Consider the following 12,385-nt stretch of genomic DNA (forward strand, 5'->3'; position numbering starts at 1 on the left):
GTCAGATCTACATGACCCCAACTGGATGGCATTCCCCTACATATGGTATTATGGTGGGGGGTTGGGAGGGGAGGGTGTTTAGAGTGCATGGGAGAGGGTAGAGAGGGCAAAAGGGAGGGAATGAGGGAGGGAGGGCTTGGGGGGAGGGAGGGAGGGAGGGAGAGGGAACTGGGATCGACATGTAAAATAAAAAAAAAAAAAAAAAAAAAAAAAAAAAACGCTTTGACTCCAAAATTTAAGTTGAAGAACAAGTTACTGGGGAAAAGTATTTCTATTTTTGTTTCCACAGAAAATGAAAAGATGTGGATTCCTTCCAGACTAATGTGGTTTGATCACACCAGACCGCCTGAAACAGAGTACAAGCTGATCCTACATTCCAAACAGCTGGACAAAACAGCCCTACAGACTACAGCTAGGATATCTGAATCTTCTTCGAATCCCCCAAGACAGCGCCCCTTACCAGCAGGAAGTAGTTTGGAAAGAACGACGCCCAAATTCCCAAATATTGTGTATAAATGTTTGTTTTCATTTAATTGGACTTTGTTATATAAAATTAAATAAAAAAAATAAATAAATAAAAACAGATTTTCACATGGAAAATACATTTTACATACCTGTATTAGTGGCTGATAGTATAAATTTCAGATAAAGAAAGTGTAAGTGGCAGTTAAGAACAGTCATATTGAGCTGGACAGAGGGCTTCATGGCTAAGAGCAATTGCTGCTTTTGCAGAGAACCCCTGGGTTTGGTTCCCAGCACCCCCATGGTGGTTCACGACTGTCTGTAACTCCAGAAGATCTGATGTCCTAGGACACACACACACACACACACACACACACACACACACACAATCTAAACTTTTTAAAAGAACAGTGGTATTGTTATGACCTTTAGAATAAATTAGACTATTTCATTTTGAAAGTTCTCTCTAAAATCTCTAATATCTTCTGGCTAACATGCCTGAGTTAATGCATTTTCTTCACTAGGATACATGTTCTGGCATTTTGATGCTTTTGCAATGAAACAGAAACATGTTTTCTATGTATTATAATTCTTTGGAATGTTTACAGAACTAATCCATCTTGAGACAAAATGAAAATGTAACTAAGCAGTAGATTTGGCTTGACTGGAACAATTACACTTACAGTAATTATATATTACTGAAATTATATGTTGGGGGAGGCAACCATTTATTTACAAACATTATAAACACAAGGTACTTTAGAGGTTTAAACAGTTAACCAGTTAACATGAGAAGACAGTTCTTAACATTAAATCCAACTGTGTGTGATACAAGGTATCTTATAAAGCAAATCTAAAATGAATTCCCTTATAACATCTGGCGTCTGGATAAGTCTTTTTCCTATTTGTGTTCATTCTTAATTTATTCTTTCAATATATGCATCTTAGCCAGAAAAATGACTTTACAAACTCTCAGACAATCTGCAGTTTTTGAGACAAAGTTGATGTCTATGAAAATCCAGATTTTCACAAGGGACTGGCTCCTGCCAGCTTCTCTAGCCCGATAAGGAAGGTGAACAGATGCGGTCTTCATCTCCACCTGACCTTCATCTCAATCTTCTCCTCAGCAATGCCCTTAACCGGAACAGGTCCAGGCTCTGAGCTGTTGGGAGTTCTAGGGCCTAGATGCAGCCTTAAAAGACTGTTTTTCCTCTGATCTGTAGACGTGTGAAAGCTAAAGTTAAATCTTAAGTTTTAATTACTATGCCTAAGAGCTCCATGACACAAAAAAATAAATAAATAAATAAAATGCCTCTGATCTGTAAGCCCCTTGCCCAAGGACAGCTAGTTCCTGAAATAACGGAGGCCGTTGTTTATGGCAGATAGCAAGCAGCATGTTTTCACTCCCCTAAACAAGCTTCCTTGACTCATCTGCACCGGATGTGCTTGACTACATGTGGGCCAGAGGTTCACAGGCAGCAAATACATCAATATGTATGCTTGCCCCTGATTGGATGTTGGCTAAAGGTACATCAGGACATATGCTTACTCCTGACTGGATCTGATAGGAGGAAATCCTTAAGCCTCTGCAAAACTTGATTCGGGGTCATCCCCCCCCCCCCGCCCCTCTGGGAAACCAGAGATGCACCTGGCCAGTATTTAATTAAAGTTTTGGCTTTAAACAGTGACAGTGCTCTTACTCTCAACCGGTGGGATTAACAACGGGGTCTTCTCTCAAAGATGTCCCTGGGGACTAGATATCAGGAGCCGTGAATGCATGAGATGAGCTTTGAAATGCATGCCCTGACAGCTCACCATAGCTCTGGGGACTGAGCAGTAACTAAAGCCTTCTGGGGAAGGACCTATTCTGAGTGACGGGAATGGGGGTCAGGGGTGTCTCTCTTTTTCAGGATCTCTCCAGTGTCACTAACCTGGAAGACTCTGTATTCTCAAGGATTAACCATGAAAACCTGCAGGGAGATTTCCTAGGTAAAGGTCTTTCCTGGTCTCAGTGATGAGTGATGTGATAATCCTGAAGTGATAGCACCTACAATGGGCTGTGTGGTTCATGGTCAGCAGTAGAGATGCAAAATGGTGTCTGAGGCCCTCCAGTGGCTGTTTGTGAAATAGCAGCAGGGCTTTCTGGGACTGTGTGGTCTCTTGGGGCAACAATAAGTAAATGAACACATGCAAGTCTGGGTCTGGCTGGAGTTGCAAACCATGCCTGGAGAGAAGAAACAGAAGAGTTCCAAGGTTCAGTCCTTTGTGTTGGGGAAGTCATGGGAGCAGGAGCTCGAAGGTAGCCATTCCCATCACATCATCAGAAAGAAGAAAGAGCCTGAAATTATAGTTTTTAAAAACAGGGTATTTGACCAGCCGATGGGTAGTGGTGCATGCCTTTGATCCCAGCACTCAGGAGGTAGAGACAGTCAGATCTCTGTGAGTTTGAGGCCAGCCTGGATGACAGAGTGAGTTCCAGCCAAGACTACACAGAAATCCTGTCACAAAAAGCAGGGGGGTTGGGGGGGAATAACCCTGAGGGTCTCACTTCATAAATGTGAATCTTCCTCATGACACTAATACGTATAAATATACTTGTTTGATATTAATACACAATGTCTTAACTTTAAACAAATTTCATCATCACCACCACCACCTTTTACAAAAATGAGTCTTGTATTAACTCCCAAAATAGCATTAAGTGCAATATCTAGTGTTAAAGCTGAAAACAGAAACTACTTCAAAATCATCTCCTTAAAGTAAAATTAAAAGGCAAAGGGTTGGTGATGTACATCAGGGATAGAGTTTACTAACATGTACAAGGACTTGGGTTCAATTCTCAGCACTGGGGGAAAAAGATTTCCCAGGTAAACGTAATAAAACTTCAGTGCTGGGCACTGGGATGTACGATATGCAGCTCGATTGGTAGAATGCCTGGACAGCGCACACAAAACCCTAGTTTGAACCCCCAACACCACATAAAACTAGGCACTACAGTGCACATTGTGAGCTTAGCCTCTTCAAGGAAGAGACAGGAAGATCAGAAGTGCAAGGTCATCCTTAACTACATAGTGAGTTTGAAGATAGCCCGAGTGAGCTCCAGGAGAACCTGCAAACACACACACACACACACACACACACACACACACACACACCTCCAGGACCAGGAGTGGTGTCCACTAGTGACACATGCCCTTAACCCTCACACTTGGGAGACAATGGCTGGAAGACCCAAAGTTAAACGCCATCCTTCCCACATTGAAAGTTCATGGCCAATTTGGGTGACATGAGACCCTGACTCAAGGGGAAGAAGGGAGAGGAGGAAGGGGAGGTCAATTAGGGAGATATTAAGTAAGACTGCAATTATTGTAGACTAAATAAGGAATTCCACCTTATTCCCAATGGGGGGAAAAATGTACTGAGTTTAGCTGTTCCCACAAAAAAAAAAAAAGCCTCTATTCACCCAGTGTGGAAAACTATGAAGATATGAAGGGTCTTTTAACCACCAGTTTCAGCTCCATGAAGCCTGTTCAGCAGGGACTCATGCTATTGGTCATAAAGACAGTCAAAGCAAAGGGGTCAGCTCTGACCATCTTTTCTGGTTCTGCCAGTGGTACCTCAAGGTCAGCTTTGTTCTGTAAATCTCCATTAGGCAGCAAAGTTGTACTCAAAGGGAAGAGGGGTATTAGAGGATTTGGTGAGTTATTCATACAGCCTCCTGAAACAATGATAATCTGAGGGAAAGTAAGTGACACAGACAAGAGCGATTATGGATTGGGGCTAATTTGAGGAAGTACTGGACATCCACGTGTGGCTGTGTGAGATGTATAAAATGAAGTTATTACAGGGATTTCTGCATGAATTTCTCTCCATTCAGAAGGCAGCTACAGGGAGCTTGTGAGGAACTACTGGGAAGTGACTAAGGAAAAGTAGAAAGAGTTACAATGGTAGCAACAATCAGCATTAATGGAAAAAAAGCAATATGGGAAGGAAAAAGAGCTGAGGTAGCTCCTAAGTGCCTGTGGCTTCACTAAAGAAATTACCTGAAGGTCAGCAACAAGAGTTGCCAGTTCATAACAAGCAAAGGGAGCAGGGCATAAACTTGGTGTTAGACATCTTCCAAGTGAGGAGACCAAAATGCAGAGAAGTTAAGAAATAGATTCATGGGCCTAGCTCAGTGGTTGGTAATTGTCTCCTATGAATGCAATCCTGGGTTCTTTCCTGGCACTGTTTGGTGGAGTATGAGGAGAAAGAAAGAAAGGAACAAAGGAAAGGAGGGAAGGAGGGAGGAACGAAGGAAGGATGCTCAAACTTACCCAGCTGGAAACTACAAATTATTCCCTGCATTCAGATCAGTTTGACTCAAAGCTACCTCTCTGGCAGAGCACCCCCTCCCAAACCCTTTGGTCTTAAAGAGTCCCTGAGGTGTTCCCTATCCTTACCCCAAAACATCAGAATCAGTCTCTCACAAAGAAAAATCAAGTCCCACTAGGGACAGGGCATCCAGGGCAGCAATCTGATCTTAATAAAGAGGCTGGGTTAGTCCTTCATTCAGGGAGGACCCTATCACTTAAACCTTGTGTCCACCTTGAATAAGAGCGTGCAAAATGTGCACAGACTGAAGCAGGGAAGGTACTTTGGTTTAATGCCATCAGCCTGTGGATTTCATTTGACTGCCTCATGTGAGTTATTCTTCTGAAATATATAATTACCACTTTACAAAACTCTAATTGTTTTTTCCTATCCTGCACGAACTGCCTGGAAGATGAGATGCAAATTAACGCATGATATAATTATAGCTACACTCACCCTATTTAAAAGTATTCTTTTCCAACAGACTCAGGTAAGTGACCCTGATTTGGTTTAATTTACAACATCCTATTCTAGTCCTGGAACCTGGAAAGACCATGAATAACCAAAGCAATCCCAGGAAGTAAGACTGTAGCTGGAGGTATCACATACCCAAATTTAAGTTGAACTTTGAAGATATAGAGATTTTAAAAAAGAAAGGAAGGAAGGAAGGAAGGAAGGAAGGAAGGAAGGAAGGAAGGAAGGAAGGAAGGAAGGGCCTGGTGTTTTCATAAAAACAGACAACCAGACAGATGGAGCAGAACAGTAGACCTGGAAATGAATCAGAAAAGCTATGGCCATTGTGCTCGCTAGTTTTGTGTCAACCTTACACAAATCAGAGACATTTGGGAAGAGGTAATTTGAGTTGATCCTGGCCTCTGAGCAAGTCTGTGGTGCATTTTCTTTATTGATGATTGATCTTAATTGATGATTGATGAGGTAGGGCCAGCTCACTGTGGGCAGTATCACCCATGGGCTGGTGCTCTTTGAAGCTATCATAAAGCAGTTCGAGCAAGTCATGGGAAGCAAGCCAGTAAGCAGCACCCCTCCGTGGCCTCTACATCAGCTCCTGCGGCCAGGATCCTGACTTTCATGAGTAACTGCTCTGACTTCCTGCAATGAATAGACTCAAAGAGAAACTACAAGCTGAAATAAGTCTCCTCCTACCCAAGTTGGTTTTGGTCATGATGTTTTAGCACAATAGAAATGTAACTAAGGCACCCATCTAATTTTTTAACAAAAGTACCAGGGCAGGGGGTGACAGGGGGAGGCAGACTATTCAACAAATGGTACTGGTAAAACTGGATATCCACCAACAGAAGAATAAAATTAGATTCATATCTTTCACTTTGTGCAAAAAAATGAATTCAAAATACATCAAAGCCCTTAATTTAAAACATGAAATGCTGAAACTCCTAGACAAAAGCATCTGAAATAGACTTCATGACACTGGGGTCAGCAAAAGCTTTCTGAATAGAAAGAACTTCAATAACACAGGAACCAGCCCCAAGAATCAACAGATTGGACAACATGAAATTAAAGTTTCTGCACAGCAAAGAAAAATATCAGGAGAGCACACAGACAGCCCTCAGAATGAGAGAAAATCTTGCCAACTACATTTCAGACAATTCAGAACTTACAAATAAAAAAGCCCTCAGAAATTCAATGCAAAGGGAATGAAACTGCCAATCAACAAGTTGGCTAATTAATTGAACAGACAATTTTTCAAAAGAAGAAACACAAATGGCCAATAACTACTTTTTAACTGTGCTCAACATCCCTAATCATCAGGTAATCACAAATTAAAACTACTTTGAGACACCACTTTACTCCAGTTAAAATGACTATCATAAAGAAATCTGACAACAAATGTTGGAAAAGATGTGGAGAAAGCGGAAACATTATTCAGCGCTGGTAGGAGTGCAATTTAATCAATACAGCCATTATGCAAATCAGTTTAGTGGCTTGCCAAAAAATTAAAACTACCTAAGACCCAGCAATTCTACTCCTGGCCACATATCTAGAGCGTTCCATCCCTCACTGTAGAGACATTTGTACATGTGTGTTGACTGCTGCTCTCTTCACTACAGCAAGGAATAAAATCAACTAGATATCCATCAATAGGTGAATGAATAATGAAACTTTGGTACGTGAAATGGAATATATTCAGCTCTAAAGAAAACTGAAATCAATTTTGCAGGAAAATTGATGGAGTTAGAATATATATATTATTAAGCAAGTTCATTCAAACTCAAAGAAAAAAACATATATTCTCCCTCATATGCAGATTGTGGTTTATAATATAAACATGTATATGTGTTACACAGCTCTAAGTGTGGGTATAGAATAACATTTAGAAAGGAGACCAAGATGACCAGTGATGGAATGCAGGCAGAGGATACATGAGTGGAGCAAGCTTTCTTCTTGGACTTTCTTGGACTGCCAGCCAACAAATAATGACATGGAGACTTGTTGTTAATTGCAAAAGCTTGGGCCTTTAGCATAGGCTTGTCCCAACCCATTTTTTAATCTACATTCTGCTACATGGCTCGATTACCTCTCCTCTTTACCACATGTCTAACTTGCTTCATGCCCTGCTGGTGTCTCCCCACCTCTCTTCTCCCCAGAGTCTCTCTCTCACCTGGAAATCCCATCCATTCTCTCCTGCCTTGCTATTGACCATTTAGCTCTTTATTAAAACCAGTCAGAAGGTGCCTTAGACAGAGACATATTTTTACAGAATAAACAAATATTCCAAAACAACATGAATCATGAAAGGGTATATAAAGCTAATTGCTTTTCTAATTTCAACTCTGCCCATTCTTTTTTTCTTTTTCTATAGCAGATAAGTGCATAAAAATGTAATTCATAGTGAAAGTATAAAACCTAATCAAAACTGCAGAGCTTCAGGTGTGCAATGGCCATGCCATGTCCAGAAGAAGCTGTTTCACAGTTCTCCTCCCCACCCTCCTGCTCTCACATTCTGTTATCTGGGCTTTTGGAGGAAGGAGGTGATACAAATGTTCTATGGAAGGCTGAGTATCTGCAATCACTTATTCTCAGTTCCTTGGCCAGTTATGAGTAACAACACCATGAAACAAACTCCCAATGAAGACTGAGAGCCACATTAATATATAGGTATAAAAATATTCAGAAGGCAGTTTGCCATGTCCACTTAACAAATCAACTGCAGTAGGATTTCCTATAGAATCTATGACATATTCAGTAATGAACTTTTGATTAGGTTTACAGTGCCAGGCATGAATTCCCTTTGTGGAGAGGTTCCCCTCTCCAATGAGAAAGTTGTTGGTTTCCCCCATGACAGTAGTCAGGCCATTATTGCACCAGTGGACACATGAGTGGCAGGCTGATATTGCAATATGTGAGGTCCAGCACTATGGAAGAACATCAATGGCTTTTCTCTAAGATGCATCTTTCTAAATAATCACCTCATATTCAGGCTTGATGGTACAAGCCTGTAATCACAGCTACTCAAGGGGCTGAGGCAGGAGGATAACACATTCAGGGCCTTCCAGAGATACAGAATGAGTTCAAGCTAGCCTGGGTAGCTGAATGAGACCTTGTCTCAAAATAAACAAATGGTAAAAGGGCTGGGATATAACTCAGTGGTAGTATGCTTACCTACTAATACATGAGATCCTGAGAAGAGAAAAGAAAACTCTTAAGAGGCCAAATCATTAATCTATGACTGCATTTGTCTATCAGTGAATTTTCATTAAAGCACTATAAAAAGTCAAATCCTGAGGGGGAAAAAATGAGTCATCAAGGAAGAATGACATACATCAGATTGAGACTTGTGCAAAGACGGGGCTTCACTCTGCCCTCATAGCCTCATGAAGGACACAAATAGCCAGACACCTTTGTTCCTCTTTGCTGATATCTTAAAGCTTCCTTACATCTGGCCCATGCCCATCATCTGTTATCTAAGGAGGTGGAAAGGGGAGGGTGATTGAGATTAGGAGAATGGCGAAAGGATGGAGAAGGGGGAAAGAGCAAAGGGAGGGAGAAGAGGAAGGCATTTATGCTAGAAACCTAAAGTTATTGACATAAAAATGTGTTAAGCAAGAAAGGCAGGTTTTTGAACTATAGATATACCACAATCTTATTTCTAGTAGATATAGATATAGATATAGATATAGATATAGATATAGATATAGATATAGATATAGAAATGTGTGTGTATATAGACAGAGAAAGAGAGAAAGCAACAATGAATCCGGGACAACAAAGGAAAAATTGTCATTAAACATCAAGAGCTGATGTCAGGCAGTGGTGGTGCATGACTTTAATCCCAACACTTGGGAAGCAGAGGCAGGTGGATCTCCGTGAGTTCCAGGCCAGTAAAGAGTTAAAAGGGTGATCAGAAAGAAAACTAAGTAGCTGTGTCTAAAGCTTATTATCAAGTAACTACTCACCATGTTCTGTGTTCTTTTAGCAGTAGGCAATATTATACCATACCACAGATACTGTGATGAAGATAGTACAAACTTTCTGGATGCCACATCTAGAGTGCTAAAAATCATTCAACTCTGGCTTGAGGGGTGGTGTTCACTGGGTAAGAGCACTTGTACAAGCATGAGGATCTGATTTCAAATCCCCCGGAACTCACATGAAAATCAATGAGTGGCTACACATGTTTAGAAACCCAGAGTTGTAGGGCCAAATACAGAGGGACCCAATGATTGGAGTTTACTAGCTGCCAGCCTAGCTCCAAGTTCAGTGAATGTCCTTGTCTCAAGGGAATAAGGTAGAGACCCCGATGTCCTTCTTTGCTCCCTATGTGTATGCATGGGTGTGCACACCTGTACACATGTATACTCATACACCACTCACATGTACTTTATACATATACAGTAACAATAATGGAATAACAAAGCACAGACCTTGTATTTCTAACATGTATTTTTGACTGGGGGAAAAGGTGAAAATATATCCAGTATGAAACCACTCTGGATATGAAACCACTCTTACCTTCTTCTACACCCTTAGCAACCCCCTTCTGATTTCATGATTTTTGAGGGTTTTTTAGATTTATTATTTTATTTGTTCTAGTGTTTTGCCTGTATGTATATATGTGCACCATGCCTAGTACTGGAGATCAGAAGAGGGCATTGATCCCCTGGAACTGGAGTTACTGATGGTCGTGAGATACCTTGTGGATGCTGGGAATTGAACCTGGGATCTCTTCAAGAGCAACAAGTACTCCTAACCACTCAGCCAGATCTCTAGCCTCTCATATCTTTTTCTTTTTTTTTTTTTTACTCTCTATTCTGCATATGAAAGAAAGCATGAGATGTGACTTTCTGGGTCTGCTTATCTTTCTTAACACGATGACCTCCAGCTCCACATACTTTCCCACAATTTATTAATTGTTAACACAATTTATTAATTGTTAACTGTTCTTTATAGCTGAACAAAACTATTTTGTGTACACACATTTTCTTTTTTAATTTAATTTTATATAACAAAGTCCAATTAAATGAAAACAAACATTTATACACAATATTTGGGAATTTGGGCATCGTTCTTTCCAAACTACTTCCTGCTGGTAAGGGGCGCTGTCTTGGGGGATTCCAAGAAGATTCAGATATCCTAGCTGTAGTCTGTAGGGCTGTTTTGTCCAGCTGTTTTGAATGTAGGATCAGCTGTACACACATTTTCTTTAACCATCTGTCTGCTGATAGACATTCAAGGTCATTCCATAATTGGCTGTCATGAGTAAGTGTTGCAGTCAGTCAACAGGGACCTGCAGCTACCTCTTCAGTCAACAGCATGCACCTGCCTCTGTAGTCAACATGGAATGTAGCTGCCTCTGCAGTCAACATGGACATGCACCTGCCTCTGTAGTCAACATGGAGTGCAGCTGCCTCTTCAATATGCTGCATTAAGATTCCTTCTGGCAAATACTCAGAATTAGTAAAGCTGAATCTTTAGGTCTACCTTTAGTTTGAGAAACCTCCATGCTGATTTTCATGTAGCTCACAATTCCACCAACAGGGTAAAATTATTTTTTTCCCTAGTCAACATAGGCTTTGTTTTCTTGATGACAGCCATTCTAACCAAGGTGTGATGCAATCTCAAAGTCATTTTGAAGTGCTAAAGACGTTGAACATTTTTTAATATATTTCAGAGACATTTGAAAAGTTCAATTGCCCATTTGTTAATTGGATTATTTTTTCTTTGGGCATTTAATTTTTTAGTTCTTTATATATGTGGCTATTAATCCCATGTCTGATGAAAAGCTGACAAGGACATTTACCAATTCTGTTGGCTGACTCTTCATGCTGGAAATTATTTGTTGCACTGTATGGAAGCTTTTGATATGACACAATTCCATTTGTCTGTCCAAAGTCAGAAAAACAAATCCATAACAGCCTCAAAATATACCCTTGTAATAACCTCTATATTTTTTCATAATTGAAATTTATAAGTGTATTTCCTAGCCTAAAATGAAAAGTTTACTCTTTTGCACGTCTTACTAATTTATTTTTATCGTATCCCCACCCCCAGAATTCCCTGTACTTGTGACTAATTTCTTGATTTTGTCTTGTTTTTATTGGTGATATTCAAGTGTCCAGATGCATATTTTTATATAACCTTTCTATTTGGGCTTTCTGCAAACAATAAAGGTAACGTAGGTCAGACAGAAAGAGACAGGTTCAGAGCCTTAGCTGCTGAATGGTAAGCATTTTGATCTTCTCCTTCTGTATGGTGGTTAGCCAAGGTCAAATAAAAAGGGGTCAGTGTGGAGAGCTTGTTGTTAACAGGCATGTAGGAGGCACATGGTCTTGTTCATTATTCTATTTTGGATTCAATATTAACATGTCTTGGATCATAATGCTTCCTTTATTGTTTCCACCATTAACATGGTGCACCCAATGGGAACATTGGCCCAACACTAATGAGCTATTCTCAGGAGAAACAAGGGCAGGGTACCAGGAGCCAAGGTAAAACAATTAGAGGGAAAGGGAGATGGTTGGCTCCTGACCTAAATTGAATTGCTTTTAAGAGACAGAAACAGATTTTTTAATTATGTAATCTCTTTGTTTCTCATTTCCTTGAAAATGTAAAGGTCAAATTTCCCCTTGCAAATGCTAAGGGCCAGATCTGATATTTATTGTCTGTGATGATTTGTTTGACTAAAACCAGAAGTGCCCATTTAGCCATAAATTTGTTTTGTTGTTGTTGTTATTGTTTCCTTTTGGTTATCATCCAAAGTGCCATTTGGAATAATAAACAACTGCTCTTTTTTTTTTTTTTTTTCTGCATCTCATTTCTCTTTTCAAATTCAAGGGTTGGCAATGTGGGAGAGATGTGGAAGAGTGTTTACTTCGCATGTGTGAAGTTCTGGGTTCAACCCCTAATACAGAAAAAAGAAATAATAATAGTTAAATAAGTAAATAAAACAAAACACTGTTTAAAAGAAACAGTCCACCTTTTCTAAGCTAACTTTTGCTTTTTCGAGACTTCACTTTGCTTACAGATTTATTTAAACTGCCCTTTGTGGACTAGGAAGATAGCTCTGCAGGTAAAGGCACTTGACACCCAATCT

This window comes from Phodopus roborovskii, unplaced genomic scaffold (genome assembly GCF_943737965.1).
Source record: "Phodopus roborovskii unplaced genomic scaffold, PHOROB, whole genome shotgun sequence".
Lineage (NCBI taxonomy): Eukaryota > Metazoa > Chordata > Mammalia > Rodentia > Cricetidae > Phodopus > Phodopus roborovskii.